Below are 18801 nucleotides of genomic sequence, written 5' to 3'. Positions count from 1 at the left end.
AAGAAAACGATTGGAAGATGAAATTGCAGAAATCACTCAAAGTAAAATAATATATAAAGTAGGAGACTGAGGTCCAACCATGCAGTGAAACCGCAATAGCAGAAGTGAGAAATGAGTCTGCCATTTGTAGAGAACAGCACACTCTCCATTACGACTAGAGATCAAGAAAAAATGCAGAGACTACGTAGGATATAATGCCTGCTAGGTATTTGGGTGCTGATTATAAATGGATTTAAATGTCATAAAAAGAAGTTTGAACTGTTCAGTGGGTACGAGGGAGCCATTAGAGTCTTTGGAGCTGGGATGGGCATTGGGTATAAATGAACTTTGTTGTTGTTGTTCAGGCAAGTTTTGTCCAAGTCTTTGTGACCCCATGGACTGCAGCACACCAGGCTTCCCTGTCCTTCACTACCTCCTGGAGTTTGCTCAAACTCATGTCCATTGAGTCAGTGATGATATCCAATCATCTCATCCCTGGTCGCCCCCTTCTCCTTCTGCCCATGGACTGCAGCACACCAGGCTTCCCTGTCCTTCACTACCTCCTGGAGTTTGCTCAAACTCATGTCCATTGAGTCAGTGATGATATCCAATCATCTCATCCCTGGTCGCCCCCTTCTCCTTCTGTCCCCAATCTTTCCCAGTATCAAGGTCTTTTCCAATGAATCAACTCTTCATATCAGGTGGCTAAAGTATTGGAGCTTCAGCTTTAGCAACAGTCCTGTCAATGAATTTTCAGGGTAGATTTCCTTTAGGATTGACTGGCTTGAACTCCTTGCAAATCAACTAAACTTTAGGAAGTTTCAGTTCTGAGCAGATGCAAGATAAATAGGAACATGACTGTGAACTTCTCACAGCCTGGTAGGTATTGTCATTGCCCTGAGAAAGATGCTTCCATGTCTGCGTTTTTAGTCGAGCCTAAAGACTCAGCTTTCCATGCTGAATTGCTTCAGTTGTGTCAGACTCATTGCAACCCTATGGAAGGTAACCCACCAAGCTCCTTTTTCCGTGGGATTCTTCAGGCAAGAATACTACTAGAATGGATTGCCATGCCCTCCTCTGTGCTTCCCGTAGCTGCCTATAAATTATACCTGGCTCATGGATCCAATCCTTATCCCATGAGCACACAGTCTGGCTCTATGTTGGAGGAGTGAATCTTCTCTGAAAACCTGCAAGCTGTTGGGAACTCAGGACACCAAAAAGCCTAGGCCCTAGTCAGTGTGACCAAATCCATATTTGCTCTCCCAGATGCTGAGTCTGCCTGACACAGACTGCTGGATTTAAAGAATACAAGTTTGTTTGTTTGTTTTTCTAACTTACAAGTAAACCCAAGCCAACACCATCAATGATTAAGCTGAATGGAACACAGGAGTAAACCCAAGGAAACACCATCAATGAGTAGAGTGAATAAAACACAGGCATCTTTTGCTCCCTGTTGTCTTTGGGTTTGCTCATGAATGCAAATTGTCTAAATCACAGCAGACATTCAGTTATCAGTAGTGTTTTTGAGTACCTACTCTTTGATGTATTTTTTCCAATACAAATTTTGGGGGTACTCAAGAAGCCTTTTGTTAAATCCATCTGGAAAGCAAAGAATTCCTTCCCAATTTATGCTTCCTAAATTTGAGCTTTTGCTTGTCAGGTTTTTTTTTTAAGTGATAAAAGATGTGTAAGACCTGTATACTGTTAACTACAAAATATTACTGAAAGAATGAAAAATGGCCTAAATGAATGGAGAGATACAACACATTTCTGGATCCAAAAACCCAATATTGTAATGATGTCAATTCTCCCCAAATTAAACCATGGATTAAATACAATTCAAATCAAAATATCAAGGAGGTTTAGTTTGCAGAAATTGATAAGTTGGTTCTAAATATAGAGTAATATAAAGAGTATGCATGGCCATGTCAACTTTGAGAAGAATAAAGTTGTGGTTCTTACACTATCTTATTTCAAGACTTATTGTAAAGCTGCAGTTACTAAGATAGTGTGATATTGGCATAAATATAGAATAAAGATCAATACAACATAATGGAGAATATAAAAATATAATGGAGACAAAGTTAAATAAGTTATAGTTTCTGACTTTAATGGGTTCAGAATGTATGTGGAGACTTTGAGCAGATTAAACATTACAGTTCAGGATAATAAATGCTGCCAGAACCAGATATAGAGTGTCTAAGCCAACTGAGGGGATCTAGAAAATTTCCCTAGGTGAGATGATGTCTGGGCTGAATCCTGAAAGGTTCAAGAGTTTGCAAGATGAAAAGCAGGTGAGAAGCATTCTGGGTAGCAACATACAGGAATAAGCAGAGGCACACATGGATTTAAAACAGTCTGGTATCTACCAGTTATTTCCCACATTTGGAGTATAGAGAGATGACAGACAGTAGAGGGAAACAGCAGCTACATCCTGACAGGCATCATGCATTAAAACAGGCAGAATGGAAATGTATGCCATAGATAATCAGAAGCCACTGAAAATTTTACACATCTTATGGTTATTGGAGCTTATTTGAGCTTTAATGTATTACTCTGTCATATTAGCAAGACCAGTTAGAATGCTATTCTAGATTGAAAGAGATGCATGTACCCCAATGTTCATCGCAGCACTGTTTACAATAGCCAGGACATGGAAGCAACCTAGATGTCCATCAGCAGACGAATGGATAAGGAAGCTGTGGTACATATACACAATGGAATATTACTCAGCCATTAAAAAAATACATTTGAATCGGTTCTATTGAGATGGATGAAACTGGAGCCCATTATACAGAGTGAAGTAAGCCAGAAAGAAAAACACCAATACAGTATACTAATGCATATATATGGAATTTGAAAGATGGTAACGATAACCCTATATGCGAGACAGAATAAGAGACACAGATGCATAGAACAGTCTTATGGACTCTGAGGGAGAAGATGAGGGTGGGACGTTCTGGGACAATAGCATTGAAACATGTATATTATCATATGTGAAACAGAACACCATTCCACATTCGATGCATGAGACAAATGCTCAGGACTGGGGCAATGGGATGACCCAGAGGGATGGGACGGGGAGGGAGGTGGGAGGGGGGCCCAGGAAGGGGAACACATGTAAACCCATGGCTGATTCATGTCAATGTATGGCAAAAACTACTACAATATTGTAAAGTAATTAGCCCCCAACTAAAATAAATAAATTTATAAAAAAAAAAAAAAGAATGCTATTCTAGAATGGACATAGCGGAGGCTTAATCTAAGACAAAGGCAATCATGTGTTGAGTATGAAGCAGAGTGTAGAATCATCAGAAGGCATAATCATGAGTATTTGATAATTGATGAGAGGTGGAGTTGAGTGGTGTTGGAGAAAGAGTCAGACACGACTTAACAACTGAACACGATCCAAGCTTCCAATTTTCCCTTTCCTAGTAAAGCTGTGAGGTCCTTGCTGGCCTACAAATAATTTATCTCCCTAGAATCCTGCCAAACTTTGGCCCAGCTCTATCCAGACACTAGACTATAAATGGCTGGAGAAATAACAGGAAAGGAGCAGAGTTGAAAGGCCACTGGGCAACTGTTTTTCTTTAGCTCTGTCTGAACCGAATAATCAGCCAACTGGGGGTCAGGCCAGCCACTTCCACTCCACCTTTTATTACTCAATGTGACAATTCATGGGACCTAACCTCAGAACGATCACTGGATCTGGCAAAGTTCTCAAGAGCCTAAATCCCCACTGCATATACTCCTTAGACTCACCAATGGTACTGTTTATGTCTAGCTAAGCCACAAAGAACATTCCACTGTGAAAGTCGGTTTATTGTAATTTTTTTCCTTTTTTTTTTTAGGAAGAAAAAATAAAGATGAAAACCTCAGTGATCTGTCGTTTGCCTAATTCCATTCTAACAGAGATCTTTGTTACTTCCCAAAGCCTGTGTACTTTCTGAAATTCCCAATGCCCTTGCAGTTGGAGAAGGACATGTAACTAGCTCTGGCCAACTGGCATTGAGCAGAAGTGATGTGTGTCATTTCCAAGCTAAAGCATTTAAGAGAGAATGCACAGCCCTGTAGCTCACTCTTCCTCTGCCAGCTGACCCGGAAGCCATGTTTTTCAGGTGGCACAGCTGCAAGGTATAAGAAACTGAGCTCTTCAAGTCACTGTTTAAAAAGGAATTGTCAGGATCTCCCTGGGGGTCCAGTGGTTAAGACTTTGCTTTCTAATGCAGGGGATGTGGGTTCGATCCCTAGTCTGGGAGTTAAGATCCCATGTGCCTCGTAGTCAAAAAATCAAAACATAAAAACAATATTGTAACAAATTCAATGAAAGCTTTAAAAATGGTCCACATAAAAAAAATTTTTTTTTAAAGAATTGTCCTAGAGAGCTGTCAGATTCATGAGAGAGAAATGAACCTTTATGTATGAAACCACTGAGGTTTGGGTCCCTATCTGTGACTGCCCCAGAGCCTAGATTAGTCTAAGAAATAATGAGCAAAAAATCAAGGCATAGACTGAGACCTCGGGTTGTTACAAAGTAACTTCAATTGCTGAATCAAGGTAGAGCATGAACCCAGCAACAATCCACACCAGGTCAGAGCTGGCCTCAAGCCTCTGATCCTTCACCTTACCACAACCTTAGGGCTTGACTCCTCCCAGATCCTTAGACAAGTAAGAGCTAGGGATGGGGCTGACTAGTCTCCAGGACAGTAGCCTGGCAGAATTAGAACAGATGGGGAAACCCATATCATACAAAGTTTCAGAAGAAGCTTTTCTGTGTTGCTAGGAAGTTAAAACATAAGCACTTTGACCTTTACCATCATTACACAGCCAACACTCTCTGGGCACTAGGCACTATTCAAGATCCTACAACAGATGTAACAGTGGCTAAGACAGAGCCCCATTTTGCACTGAGCTTACATCCCAGATCCACTGCAGCAGAAACTGCACTACACCTAAGGCTAGGATCCCTGTGCTGTAGCCACAGCCTTACTCTAATTGTGACTGTGGGCAAGATCCCTCCTCTAGCTGTGTTTCTTTTCTATGATTTTAAAATGGGATGTTCTGACTTGATAATACTTTATGGGCTTCCCAAGTGTGGCTAGTGGTAAAGAACCTGCTTGCCAATGCAGGAGAGGTAAGAGGCACAGGTTCAATCCCTGGGTAGGAAAGATCCTCTGGAGGAGGGCAGGGCAACTCACTCCAGTATTCTTGCCTGGAGAACCGCATGGACAGTGGAGCCTGGTAGGCTACAGTCCATAAGGTCGCAAAGAATCGGACACGGCTGAAGAGACTTAGCATGCATGCACGCAAAACACAACGTAGACTATCTCTGGACTATTTGAGGGCATAAGAAGAAATTACAAGCTTCCTGGACAGAGTTTTGCATGAGAAAGAATATATAGAAAATTCTGAATAGTTAAATCAGAAAGCTTCTGAAAACGCTGGCCATGTCTCTTTGCTGAGTTTTATAAAGCCCAAGAACACCATTGGTTCTTTAAATGTGCCCTATTCAAAATATGCTCCTCCGTTTCCTCCTAGGATAGATGGAGAGAGTCCCTTGGTACACTAGCTAACTTTAAGAACAATCATTCCTAAAACATACTCAAAGAAAGACACCTTGAGAAGGCATGAGCTATTCTCTTATTATATCAGATAATTGGCTTCAGATAATGCTTACCTGAGCTGAATGAGAATTATGTCCTCAAGAGTTTCTATACCGATCGACTGCTAAGCTTGTCTTCAGAGATTTTTAACTGCAAAATGCATTGCCTCTATAAACTATTACGCTAGTATTGATTTTTTTCTCTGTATATAAAAGTTCCCCATTTCCCTGTCACTTGCTGATCAACCTGGTCTTTTTTATATATCTAACATCAGCTTAGCTCAAAGCCCTCGCAGTGAATTTTGTTTATGTTCCTCAAAAGGAGCATTCTGCCTTTTATTAAAGAATATCGCCTATGAAAATATAGCAAGGATGGCTCTTATAAATCATCTACTACCCAAATTCAATTCACATTCTGCCTAGTATCTTATCTCTTCTTAAAATCATTGTACGGTGCAGGACAGTGAAAAGAACACTGGTTTTGTTGTCAGACAAACCTAATATTTAATTCTCGGTTGAGAAATTCATTGTGTATGTGAACCGCAGCATGATCCTTAAGCTCTCTGAGCCTCAGGCGAGGTGGCAAACCAGTATCTTGCACCATTTTTGTCAACATCATATGACTACCGTCTATTTGCTTGTTCAAAATGGGATCTATTATTAGAGAATGTTAGAACTGAAAGTATCTCACTTAGTCTGACTTCTCATCTAACAGAGAAGGAAACAGTACTCTAGAGAAAAGCAGCTTGTGTACATCTCTCAATGGTTTCAGAATTCCTTATAGTTCTGCTACAGTGTCTTCTCTGCCCCCCACCAGTGCTCTGGTCTGGATTTCACCAAAGACATCCTGATTAGCGGTTCCAGCAGAAGCATTTTCATTGAGATTTAATTGGTCTTCCCTGCTGCTTTAGTTGACTCAGAACATCTAAAAGCACCCTGGGCTCCCAGCACCTCTCACTCTGCTGAAGTTCAGGTCTGTCTCAGGAGATCTTCTTTGTCTCCTTTATTTTTATGTCCTTCATGATTTCATCCCGAACCCCTGCCTTTCTCACTTTGCAGAGTTACACTCCCATTTTTTGTACCTCCTGTGATAACAACTCCCAAATGTGAATTTCCACCCCAGAACTCTTTTCCCAAGATCCAGGCAGTCATCTCCAGCTGGCCTTTCAACATATCTGCCTGGTGCTCCCTGTCCACCTCACTGTCCACAGCACTGGAAGTTAATTCGATAAACTCCCCACTAAGTTCATGATTGTCTCTTCTTCAGTTGATGGCTCTACCCAGACACTTGATCGAAAAAATTAGGACCCATCTTTTAAAATTATTTCTCTCACTGTCCACACTACACCCTGATCTTATCCTAAATATGTCTGAAACCCATTCTCTTTGGTCCAGCAATATGACAACTGCGCTAATTTAGGATCTTCATCATTTTCCTCCAGAATTATTTCTCCATGCTTCCCTAGTGTCTTAGATGGTAAACAATCTGCCTGCAACGTGGGAGACAAGGGTTCAATCCCTGAGTCAGGAAGATCCCCTGAAGAAGGGAATGGCAACCCATTCCAGTATTCTTGCCTGGAGAATTTCATGGACAGAGGAGGCTGGCAGGCTACAGTGGATGGGATCCCAAAGAGTCAGACGTGACTAACAATTTTTAAGTCATCTCCCTGTACACCCTTCACATCCATTTTCCAGAGAAAACAGAATAATTTGTCCAAAACAGGCCCACTCCAAGAATGGTCCTCAGAAAAAGAAACAGTTTCCTGGACATGACAAAACAAGAAGTTTGTGCTGTGACGTGAACCAGCCATATAGCTAAGCTTGCTATTTGGTTCAGCTGACTTTTTTTTCCCAAATAGCAACACATTCCCTGTGAAAGAAGCAGAGTGTTGATACACATTCTGCCTCAAACTTCTTACATCATTGCACATCAGCACTTTGAATGGTACTGATCTCAGAAAGTCCAGGGGACCAGGGGCCTATGGAAGATGCTTTAAGTTCCAACATCTGCTTCCTCTTCCAGCCCCATGTGTCATCATGCTTGACCTCATCTTTTCTGCTCTCACAACACTGATCTGCCTCTCATTCTCTGCTTCTCTCAACCTACGGCCACCCTCCTCAACCATGCCCACCACTGCGAAAAAAAAATGCACAATGGTTTTCATTCAGAAAGTCTATCACCATCATCATCCCCATCTTACTTCTCATGCTACTTCCACTGTACGTTATACCTCTCATTTGCTAGACTGACCACTTGTTTTATAATTTACACACTTCTCCCAACCAAAAGGTTAACTCCTTGAAGACAAGTTCTTTCTTACTCATGTCTATTAGTCAGAGACTATATTAGAGTTGCCACTGTATTATCATTTCATTTCAGTCGCTCAGTCGGGTCCGACTCTTTGGGACCTCATGGACCGCAGCACACAGGCTTCCCTGTCCATCACCAACTCCCGGAGCTTACTCAAACTCACGTCCATTGAGTTGGTGATGCCATCCAACCATCTCTTCCTCTGTCATCCCCTTCTCCTCCTGCCTTCAATCTTTCCGAGCATCAGGGTCTTTTCCAATGAGTCAGTTCTTCGCATCCGGTGGCCAAAGTATTAGAGTTTCAGCTTCAGGATCAGTCCTTCCAATGAGTATTCAGGACTGATTTCCTTTAGGATGCACTGGTTGGATCTCCTTGCAGTCCGAGAGACTCTCAAGAGTCTTCTCTAACACCACAGTTCAAAAGTATCAATTCTTCAGTGCTCAGCTTTCTTTATAGTCCAACTCTCACATCCTTACATGACTACTGGAAAAACCATAGCTTTGACTAGACAGACATTTGTTGGCAAAGTAATGTCTCTGCTTTTTAATATGCTCTCTAGGTTGGTCATAGCTTTTCTTCCAAGGAGCAAGTGTCTTTTAATTTCATGACTGCAGTCACCACCTGCAGTAATTTTGAAGCCCCACAAAATAATAAAGTCTCTTACTGTTTCCATTGTTTCCCCATCTATTTGCCATGAAGTGATTTGCCACTGTATTATGCCACTATGTGTCACTGTATTATGTAATTGTATCATACTTGAGAGAGTTAAAGCTTAGGCAGTCCAGGCCCCTTTAAGGAGGAAGTGAACATTCTCCCTCATGCTTCCCTTAAGCCTTGTGCAACTATGTATCTTGCCCGAGAACTGGCCCTTCTTTAGGAGCTAATGATCACACAGCACAGCACCATGTCTTATTTAAGAAAAAGCTTTTCTTAGGCTGTATGTTGATGATTATAATTGTAAAAAGCCTTGCCTGGGAACCTGTTCCTCAAGACTTGTCCCCCTGATTACACAAGAAGAGTATATCTTGCCCAGTGACAGTGTCTGGAACCCGTTCTCCCTGGCTAATCTTGTGTCAAAGTCATCTCAGCATGTATGCCTTGGGAAAGGGTCGGATGGAACTCTTACAGCCTTGAGGTATTCTTTTTTATCTGTTCTCAGCAGCTGGTTGAGAAGTATATAAGGCCTTGCTTAAACTAGTGAGGGTGGGTACTCTTTCTACCCCTTTCTGATGTCTATATCAGAAGCTTTCTCTGTCCTGTCACTTTAAATTAAATTTTGCTGCACAAAGCTCTGAGTGACTGAGACCCATCTTGGGTCCTGGAGTGAAATCTTCTCCTTTGGAGACCATAAATCCGGTGGCACCATTCACCATAAGCTATCATACTAGTATGTAATTATTATACTATACTATTGATACTACATTAACTAAATCCTAAAGTTTCAGTAGCTTAACAAAATTAAAGTTCATTGCTTAATCACTCAAGTTCAATGCATGGTATTTCTAGGCAGACAGATATCCCAGGTGGCCCTCCTCTACCTGGTGATTCAGGCATCCAGGCTTTGTGATCTAGCGAGGAGGTGATTTCTTGGGGTCCTTTCCTGGATCTTCCTCATTCAGCTAAAGATGGTAAAAGGGGGAGAGAGAATAATATCATGAAAGATATTTTAGGAGGCAGGCCTAGAAGTGGCTTCCATTACTTCTCCTGAAATCCACTAGCCATAATCTAGTCACATGGTCTCTCTTGATGGCAAGTGAACTGAATACCTGTAGACCCAGGAGGAAAAAGCAACTGCTCTATGACCACCCCAATGTGCCCAAGCCACAACATCCCTGAACTTTTAGCATTTGTTACAGTGGTAGGCATAACATTATAGATTCTCAAAAAAAAGTTTCTTAGCAAGTGTTAGGCAGTTAGAGTAGGGAGAAACGGGTATGAAATAGTGGGTAGAGGAAGTGCTAGCTAGACAACCACAGACACCATGAACTGTAAAAAATAAAATAAAATAAAAAGCACAGACCTGAATGAAGACTTCCAGTGGGACAACATGCCCAACATGCTCCTTTCCCTGATAGGTCTTGAGTATACACTGTATTTGCATCCCCTTCCCTGATTGGTCTCAGGAATAATGCCCTATTTGCATAGGCACCAGGGACCACTCAGGGAAGGGAGCAAGGAATGTAAAAGAGGGAAGCCAAAATGGAACAGGGCAACTCCTGTGCCTGTTGGTCTGCCTTCACCCCTGGAGAACATACTGCTTACTGCTTGCCCAATAAATCTTGCCTGCTTAAGTTGTACTGGTCTGTAGTTTCAATTCTTTGCCACAAGGTAAGAACCAAGCAAGAAGAACCAGCCTGACATAAGTAAATGACTGACTGTCTTCTTACTCTTTGCCAAGTCTTCTTTTTTTTTTCTTTTTTTGCAACAGAGAGGGGTTTATTGTAGGGTCAAGCAAGGAGAATGTATGGCTCATACTCAAAACCCTAAATTCCCAGATGGATTTTAGGGAAGACTTTTTAAAGCAGATTCTGAGATGAAGACTGGAAGCTGTGTGCCTTACTTCTATTACTAGACAAGTCTTTATTACATAATATAACAGCAATAGAATGGAAAATGGGATTTGATTGATTGAGTAAAGGGTGCTGCCTCCAGCTTGGGAGAATGGAAGCTTCTAGAGGCAGTGGTGAGTATAAAAGCAGAGATGGCAAATGAGCTGTTTTGAGGATGGGCTTCTGGAGCTGTGTTCAGGGTTCTTGGGCAGACAGGTCTGGTTGAGGTTTCTTTGAGAGGCATCTGCTCTATCTCCCTTGCCATTTCAGGCAACAACTCGACTGCTTGATGAAGAACTTTCAAAATCTTTTCCTTAGTTATCTTTCTATTTACATTTTTCATTTCTAGGAGCTTACAGAGAAAAGTAAAGAGTCTTACATTCCATTCGTAATGTCATCACTTTTTTTCCCCTGTGTGTTTCAGTTCCCTGGGAGAATCTTTGAAGGTTACACTCGGACTCAGTAACTTTCTCATTTTTTACCTTAAATCACCCCCCCCCAAAAAAAAATCTCTTGATCTTAACCTTAAATGGCATGCTTTAAACAAAACATAAATTCAGGGCTCAAATAGACTCACAAATGTCCCTTTAAAGGAATAGTATATACTGTTAAGAGCTAGGGGCTTCCCTGGTGGCTCAGTGATAAAGAACCCACCTGCCAATGCAGGAGACGCAGGTTCAATCCCAGTCTGGAAGATTCCCTAGAGAAGGAAATAGCAACCCACTCTAGTATTCTTGCCCGAGATAATCCCATGGACAAAGGAGCCTGGCAGGCTACAGTCTATGGAGTCACAAAAGAGTCAGACACAACTTAAGAATTAAACAACAACAACATTAAATAATCAATCCAAAGTTCAGAATATTATTAATAGAAGATGATATGAGATGGGTCAAAAACGCATCACATTCCTGGGATAAGAGACAACTCATTTGAAACACTCCCATTGGAATACTTGTGTCCTGTCCTCCGGAGTTGGATCAAAGAGTTCCATTTAGACTGGTCCCTAGTTGAAAAAAAGTATGACTTTAATCTATTTGTAACCTGATGATGTAACATAATGAACATCCAATCAAAAACCTCCATTAGATAGTTTGAAGAAGCAGAGAAATTTTGGTAATAAGACCCCAATTTTGTAGAAATATGGATTTTTAAAACTATGGGGTAAAGAAGTTTTCTCTCATATTTGCAAAGGACATTTTAGTTCAGTTAATCCATCTACAAATCCTTAATCCATCCCTTACCACTTTCATACACTGGTTTCATCTTCACAAGGCAGAGCCTCATCTTTAAATACATCTTGACTGCCTTTTAAACTCAGCAGAAGTTTATGAAACAAAAAAGCAAGTGAACCAAACAATCTGCTTTCAGTTCACCAGCTGATCTTACATGAGAAGCTGGGAGTAAGTATCCTATGACACCACTGGTCTGCCTGCTGGCCAGAAGCCAATATCTAAATAGTCGTTTGTACACATGTTTCTTCAGTAGATTGAGCCTGATTATGTGCAGGGTACTGAACTAGCATCCATGAGGATTGCTACAAAGCAGAAAAGACACTTTATGAAGCTTATGATAAGAAAAAAGACATAGATGCCTTTTGCATTAAAATTTAAAACTATTTCCTGGACACCTGCTAATGCCAAGTACTGTTTTGAACCCTGAGGAGAAAGATCCAGTTCCAATTCAGCCACTCAGTCATATCCAACTCTTTGGGACCCCATAGACCGCAGCACACAGGCTTCCCTGTCCATTACCAACTCCCGGAGCTTACTCAAACTCATGTCCATCGAGTTGGTGATGCCATCCAACCATCTCTTCCTCTGTCGTCTCCTTCTCCTCCCACCTTCAATCTTTCCCAGGATCAGGGTTTTTCAAATGAATCAGTTCTTTGCATCAGATGGCCAAAGTATGGAGTTGCAGCTTCAGCATCAGTCCTTCCAATGAATGTTCAGGACTGATCTCCTTTAGGATGGACTGGTTGGATCTCCTTGCGGTTCAAGGGGCTCTTAAGAGTCTTCTCCAACACCACAGTTCAAAAGCATCAATTCTTCTCTAGCTCTCACATCCATACATGACTACTGGAAAAACCATAGCTTTGACTAGATGGACCTTTGTTGGCAAAGTAATGTCTCTGCTTTTTAATATGTTGTCATAGCTTTTCTTCCAAAGAGCAAGCGTCTTTTAATTTCATGGCTGCAGTCACCATCTGCAGTGATTTACTATCTTTTTTGCCCAAAAAGATAGTAAATGAGATTCAGATAGACTGACATCAATAATAATAATCATGTGACTAAAACTGGTGTGAATAAAAGCACAAAGGAGGTATATATATGATGATAATGGTAGTGAGAGTAACAAATAATAATAAAAACAATTAACACATTAAGTTATTATGTGATTCTAGGAAACTTTCTAAAAGATTTATCCTCACTTTAATTTTATAAGGGATAGTATCATTATTGCTATTATCCCCATGTTACAGTTGAGGGATTTGAAGCACAGAGAGATTAAGCAATTTGTCCAAGGTCACACAGCATTAAGTGGAGAAGACATGAGCCAAACTCAGAATTTCCACTTCTAAAACATGACGGATGAGGGAACAATTACTTCTTCTTAGGATATGACTGGGAATGGAATCAGAGAGCTGTCCATGGGAGCAATAACTTGCTAATTCTGGAAGATGAGTATGGGAAGATGGAGAAGGAAGAAAATTTGGCTTCTCAGGGAAGGTAAACAATACCTATAAAGGCACAGAGGCATGAAAGAGTATGTCATAGTCAGGGACTGGCTGTTTTTGTTGCCTGGGGCATGGAGATAGGATACATGCAAGGGACAACATAGGAAGATGGAGTGGAGAAGGCAAGCTGGGCTCCAAGTCTGTACCTGCTACGTTTAGGAGCACAGGCTTATCTTTCAGGTGATGGGAACCTATGTCTGTTATGAGGCCCAGGAAAGATCTCTATCAAGAGCTCTGGCCTCCTCTCCAAGCCAGGCCCTCCCTTTCTCAATTCTGCCCAGCTGTTGATAACATTAGTTTTAGTGTTTGACCAGTTCCTTCTCTCTGTAGCATATGAATCAATGTTTGTTCTATAAGGCTTTGCTGGAAACAAATTTATCAGTAGCAAATATCTGCCCCCTTTTAAGCAAGCTGAGAGTTTTTAATTTAAATCAAAATTCATCAGGATTTACAGTAAGTGAAACAGTGACACACACACATACACACACACACACACACACATACACACACATACACACAAACTTTATAAAGCACTTTTAATGTATAACAAATTCGGGACCTAAACAATTCAACAGAGCCCTCTTGAAAGGAATAGCATTCAATGTCTGTTGTTGTTGGCTGCTAAGTCATGCCTGACTCTTTTGGGACCCCATGAACTATAGCCTGCCAGCTTCCTCTGTCCATGGGATATATCTGTCAAGAATCCTGAATTGGATTGACATTTCCCTCTCCAGGGGATCTTCCCCACCCAGGGATCAAACCTGCATCTCCTGTGTCTCCTGCATTGGCAGGTGGATTCTTTACTGCAGAGCCACCAGGGAAGCCTGTTTAATGTCTGTTGTTTTTGTTATTCATTCTCTCAGTTGTGTCCAACTCTTTGCAACCCCCTGGACTGCAGCACCTCAAGCTCCCCCATCCTTCACTATCTCCTGGGACTTGCTAAAATTCATGTCCACTGAGTTAGTGATACTATCTAACCATCCTCTATCACCCTCTTCTCTTTCAACCTTCAATCTTCCACAGAATCAGGGTCTTTTCCAATGAGTTGGCTCTTCACATCAGGTGACCAAAGTATTGGAGCTTCAACTTCAGCATCAATTCTTCCAATGAATATTGATGATTGATTTCCTTTAGGATTGATTGGTTTGATCTTCTTAATATCTATAAGTACTTATAAAACAATCCCAAGCTGAGAAATTGAATATAGATATGCCAGCCATAGTTAATGACCAAACTCTACCTATACAGTCACAGTGCTTCTTTTTCTGTCATGATGTCTTGCCTTTCTGAAGCCACCACCCCATGTCCAAAATCCAAGGCATGGAATTTCCCCTCTGGTCTCACTCTGTGTGGACCTAAAGTGTCTGACCTTCAAATTTTGGTTTCCTCAATCCTGGGAGATGCTGCTCCAATGGTCACCAGCACTTCCGCATCAGTCAACACAAGTCTGTGATACATTCTCTCTTCAGTCTCTAGCAAAAGAAAAAGGAGAGGGTGTCATGGTCCTATGGTGAACAAGGAAATGGGGAGCGGGGGCAGTTTGCCTCAGGGCAGCAGTCTGCAAAGGCAGTAAGGGGGTGCTTTGCAGTAGAGAATTTTAAAAGCAATAATAAAGCCAAGTGGTATCCTATGCTGGAAATTTCAAACAATGGCCATGATGAAACAGGGCTCTGGAACAGGGCAGACACGCCCATCGCACCCCCACTCCTTGGTATGACACTGGTGCTTTCAGCTGAAGGCTGGATTTCACGAGGAGTGCGGCTGCTGCCTTTGTCGCTTTGGCTGGCATCACTCGTGGGCTTGGGCAGAGATTACCAGGGCATCCAGGAGGACATCCCTGCTCTCATCTCCAGCTGAGCCATCTTCATCTTAACCTCCTGAGGGAAAATCAGTGTTAGACCACCTACACAGAGAGGGTGGAGTGTTGTCTGGAGCAGTCATGGGGCAAAGGGCTCACGGAGTGTTTGTATCTGCAGATTCAACTTGACTCACAAGGGATGGGTTGTCCATACCATTAGGGAGGGTTTGAAACAAAGAACTGACATAATCACATTTGTGTACCACAAAAATTATTCTGATGAATGATAGTGAAGGATAAACTAGCAAGAGTTGATCGTGTGTGTTAGTCACTCAGCTGTGTCCAATCCCAAGGACCCACCAGGCTCCTCTGTCCATGGGGATTCTCCCAGCAAGAATACTGGAGTGGGTACCCATTCCCTTTTCCGGGGGATCTTCCTAACCCAGGAAACCAACCCAGGTCTCCTGCATTGCGGGCAGATTCTTTACTGTCTAAGCCACCAGGGAAGCCCAAATTGGGAGATGACAAAAAAAGATGAGACTATTTGGGTGGATGGAGAAAAAAACTTCACATGAATGCTTTTCATCTGTAACCCTATTAAAACTGTGAACCAGAGGGGCCAGTCTGTAAGAAGTGCCAGGTGGCAGTCAATCTGCAAAAAGGATTCTTAAAGTAATTCTGTTCTTTATTTGTGTTATAAATCCCAGACCTCTTTAGCTTTGCCACAACATTTCTTAAGTCATCGCTCTCAAGAGCTTCTCACATGCAAATAGCTCCTAGAAAATTCCTCCTCTCCTTCCTCTTGTACTCACTTGCTCCTCTTCCTGCCTTCCCTATCTGTTTTCCACAGTAGCGTTTTAATGTGAAGAATAGTTCTCAGGGACAGAGGAGGAGACAAATGGTGCATCTGACTGCCAATTACACATTCTCTTCGGCAGGGGAAAAATGTGAACTCTCACAAGTTAATAATTGTCCTTCAATCACATGTCCTGACTTGACTAAGTGCTCACTAAGCAGCAAAAACAAGTACTGTAGGAATTCTGAAGAGAAGATAACGCATGTATCAGTGTAACTTAAACTACTTATGACATATTTATGCTTTAATCAAAGCTCTTCCCACCTCTACTCCCGCCAGCTAGAAACACTTTGTGTTCATATTAGATACACAGAATATAGTCGCTTTACTTCTGCTGGTATTGCTCAAATATCAAATAATTCCTTAGTTCTTGTGCTGGACAATAGTATAAACATTTTCCTTGAGGCTTCCTTGTAGCTTAGACAGTAAAGAAACCTCCTGCAATGCAGCAGATGCAGGTTCGATTCCTTCCATCGGGAAGATCCTCTGGAGAAGGGAATGGCAGTTCACTCCAGTATTCTTGCCTGGAGAAAACCATGGACAGAGGAACCTGATGGGCAGCAGTCCAGGGGGGTCGCAGAGTCAGACACAACTGAGAAACTAACACTACTATATATATGTATGTATATACATATATATATAATTATCTTAATATATATGGCAAACCACTCCAGTATTCTTGCCTGGAGAATCCCATGGCCAGAGGAGCCTGGTGGATTACAGCCCATGGCATCACAAAGACTTGGACACTACTGAGAGTCCTAGCAAGTGTGCATGCATAATATATTTATATATATAATTATATATATATTTATATAATATATTTATTATACTATATATTATATAGTATAAAATATATAATAAAATATTATTTTAATTTATCATTTATTAAGATTAAATACAAAATTTATTTATATAAATGTCACCATGCATCATTTTTTTTATGACTCACAAATGGTAACTAGAATCATCACAAGAATCGAGGTCCTGACTTAAGGTCACTGGACTAGAAAAGTGACAACGTTGGGAAAGCAACCTAGGTCTTCTTAAGGCATATTGTAAGCAATGTGGCCTTGGAACTTTACAATGTAGTTGCCTAGGTGTCAATTCACCTAGTCTTGATTCATACACTAGAAAAGCATTCATTAAGTTCCAACTATATGACATCAGCAACAGTAGAGGGCTTTCAGCGGACACTCTTCCATAAAGAGAGTAGGATCCCTGATCAGGAAACTGGGTTTACCATGTTTATCCACTGTCATTCTTTTAAATATGGTTTTGGCCTCTGTCAATGGTATTAATAATAATAATATCATTATCAATAATAGGAAGAGAGACTTTGCAGCCTCGCTCAAACTTTATAAAAGAATTCCTGGAAGAAACAGAAAAATGAGCAATGTTCCTACTGGCTACTCCTCAGAGGATTTACAGATAAGTAAGCCTACTGGGTTCAACAGCCAGATGCAGCCGGATCTATTACTGCCTATTCTGTTATTAAACACTTTAAAAAGCTTGGGTAGTTTCAATAGGGAACAAAACATGCTGCATACAAAAGCTCACTTCAGAGCATGCCGAATAGAGAACAGACTGCTTGAAATATTTAGAACTGAGCCGGGACACAAAACTCACAAGAAGTTTGTCAAATGCATCATCATTTGTCTGGGGTAAGCACAGTCAACTGAGAACAGGGTGTCATTTTTCCATTAACTGGTCACACCATGCACACCTGACCTTTCTTAGCATTAATCATTCAAAACTAAACCCTCTTTGCCTAAAGAGCCAGATACATTCAGTGCCTATTTGGAGCCAAAGTTACCGTATCTCAGTGCAACACATCCTCACAGGGAAAACTGTCCCTGTAGCCAATGGCCTCACCCAACTGGTAGTGGGCCTCCTACTGCTCAGCTGGTGATATCCAGGACGCATAAAATCTGGGCTCCAGTGAACAAGGACTTCAATAGCTCACTGAAAAAAAAAAAAAAGGCAAATGCTGGGGTGGAGAAAGGGGAAGATAAGGGGCAGGGAGAGTTGGGAAAAGAATAAATACTTTGATTCTAAGGAAGCTTCAGTCTGCAGGCATCAATCAATAATGGATTAACAGAGACAAAGGAGTAACACAGAGGCAGAAAGCTTATTTTGTAGCCAGAGGTGGAATAAGAGACAGATGGTTCTGCTGTTCAGGAAGATCCTGTAATGGATGCCCACTTCTTATGCACAGTATGCTTCCTGTACATGAACCTGAAAGCAAGAGGATGGGAAGAAAAAGGAAGAGAGCTTCCTGCATTGTGGGTCAGGGGAAGGATTTCAATGATATCACCTTCAGGAAGATAGCTCTTATCTTAAACCTATAATTAGTTTGAACTGTCCACAAGCATTTACATGTATCCTTGGGGGAGGTGTGAGTGTGCACCCAAATATGGATTTGTGTCCCTGAGCTGTCCTCAGGTGGCTGGGACACTGTCCCAGGAAGGACTGTCCCTGTCCACAGGAAGAACAAGCCCATAGCTTCATCTCACGCGATTAGGGACCTCAAAGCAGAACTGGCTTGTCAAGACCTTCCCTCTCTCACATACATTTTCAAATTCGGAAAATGAACAGCTTCCAATCATTTTGCCCTGTGGGTGACCTGTGTAAGAGAATGTTACGAACTGCACGTTTGCAGCCTTCAAAAAATTGTATGTTGAAGTCTTAAGTGTGGAAGTGAAAAAAGGTCATGTCCCACCCTTTGCGACCCCATGGACTGTAGCCCGCCAGGCTCATGGGATTCTCCTAGAAAGAATACTGGAGCGAGTAGCCATTCCCTTCTTCAGGGGATCTTCCTGACCCAGGGATTAAAGCCGGGTCTCCCACATTGCAGGTAGATGCTTTACTGTCCTAACCACCAGGGAAGCCCTAAACCCCAGTGGAATCAGGAGGTGAGGGTTTGGGAGCTAATGAAGTTTAGGTAAGTTCCTAAGGGTGAAACCTCAGGT

At 41.7% G+C, this 18801-nt stretch overlaps 1 protein-coding gene across 1 annotated transcript in view; it reads right to left on the bottom strand.

Moving 5' to 3' along the window:
* Nucleotides 1–13697: 13697 nt before the first annotated feature.
* KCNS3 (potassium voltage-gated channel modifier subfamily S member 3) overlaps nt 13698–18801 on the bottom strand; it is an 84835-nt gene continuing 79731 nt past the window's right edge. Inside the window, exon 4 of the transcript XR_014082278.1 lies at nt 13698–14647. The gene's annotated coding sequence lies outside the window, so the exon portion shown is untranslated. The remainder of the gene's footprint in view (nt 14648–18801) is intronic.

This window comes from Giraffa tippelskirchi, chromosome 4 (genome assembly GCF_054371585.1).
Source record: "Giraffa tippelskirchi isolate mGirTip1 chromosome 4, T2T-mGirTip1v1.2.pri, whole genome shotgun sequence".
Classification (NCBI taxonomy): Eukaryota; Metazoa; Chordata; class Mammalia; order Artiodactyla; family Giraffidae; genus Giraffa; species Giraffa tippelskirchi.
Note: the sequence above shows the minus strand (reverse complement) of the source record. Positions and strands in the feature narration are given on the sequence as shown.